Raw genomic sequence first — 1,685 nt, 5'->3', positions numbered from 1 at the left:
TCCCCATCCCAGACCCCATATCCATCCTTGCTCCTCATTCCAGACCCCATATCCACACCTGCTCCCCATCCCAGACCCCATATCCATCCTTGCTCTGCATCCCAAACCCTGTACCCATCCCTGCTCCCCACTCCAGACCCCGTACCCTCCCCTGCTCCCCACCCGACCCCATATCCATCCTTGCTCCCCATCCCAAACCCTGTACCCATCTCTGCTCCCCGACCCAGACCCCATATCCACCCCTGCTCCCCATCCCAGACCCCATATCCATCCTTGCTCCTCATCCCAGACCCCATATCCATCCTCGCTCCTTATTCCAAACCCTGTACCCATCCCTGCTCCCCATCCCAGACCCCATATCCATCCCTTATCTCCACCTCAGACCCCACACCCACCCTTTACCCCCACCCCAAACCCTGCTCCCCGCCCCAGCCCCGTGTCCCGGTGCCCACGTAGATTTCCTCGCGGCTGAAGCGCTCCTGCAGGGTGCGGAGCAGGGACTCCTCGCTGAGCGGGTCCAGCATCACCAGGTCCCCGACGGCAGCGGCGTCCAGCAGAGACGTGGTGGCTTCCATGGTCGGGGGCTGCGCGGTGCCTGGGGCAGAGCGGTGGGGGCTGCAGAGCCCTGGGGACCCCACTCCTCCCCGTGGCTCCGAGGCAGCTCCGGGGGAAGCGCGGAGCCGGCAGGAAGCAGGGGACACCTGGGCCTTATTCTCGGGGCTGGGATTAATTCAGCCTCCGCTTCCTCCCTCCTTCCGGGCCGGGGGGAGCCGGGTTCGGGGCTGGGGGGGACCGAGGGGGTCGCGGCTCCACCCAGCCCCCGCCCTCACCTGATGCGCTCCCCGCGACCTTCAGCCCGGCTTCACCTTCACCTCCCCGGGGCTGTAAACCCAGCCCTGCCGTCGGGGCCGGGGAAAGTTCACGGGCGGGAGGTGGCGATGGGGGGGGGGACGGGGAGGGTGGTAGCAGCCCTCGAGCAGGACGGGGCCGGCCGAGACCCCGCGGGTGGGAGAGCCGGGAGCGGCACGGAGAGCCCCGCGCTGCGAGCACCCGATGGAGGCGGGGTTGGGGGGGGTTAGGGCCAGAGCCCCCCGCAGCCCCGGGGCAGCCCGAGGATTCCCCGCGGGGTTGGGGCTCGGGGTCCCCGTGTGCCGTGGTTCTCCCCACCCCCGGGGCGCGGTATCCCCGGCCGGGAGCGAGGGGTCGGTTCTCACCTGCGGCTTGCGGGACGCCGGCTGCGGGAGTGGCCGAACCGGGGCTGCCTCCCAAGCAGGACCCGCGTTGGGGCTGGCCCCGTCCGGCCCACGAAGGGGCGGGGGCCCAGGGCCCTCCCTGGGGGCAGGGAAACTGAGGCACGCAGCAGCAGCCCCGAGCCAACGTTCCCGGCCCCTTGCGGGGTCCCGGCCCGCAGCTCTGCCTCCTCCCCGCAGCAGGAACAAGCAGAGAAATGCAATTGTGGCCGAGCAAACAAAGGGAAGCTTCCTCCCGGGGCTCCGGGAAACCGGGGCAAGGTACAGAGCCGGCAGCAGCCGGGCCACTCCCGGGAAGACGTCGGATCCCGGGCTGCCAACAAGAGCCTTGCAGCGGGGCCCTGCCCAAAGGAGACTTATCATCATGAAAATACACCTTTATTAAAAAATAGAATCATCATCCGTCTGCATCAGCCACGTGAAATGGACGGGGCG

This window comes from Numida meleagris, chromosome 32, assembly GCF_002078875.1.
Source record: "Numida meleagris isolate 19003 breed g44 Domestic line chromosome 32, NumMel1.0, whole genome shotgun sequence".
Classification (NCBI taxonomy): domain Eukaryota; kingdom Metazoa; phylum Chordata; class Aves; order Galliformes; family Numididae; genus Numida; species Numida meleagris.
This window is presented reverse-complemented; position numbering follows the sequence as displayed.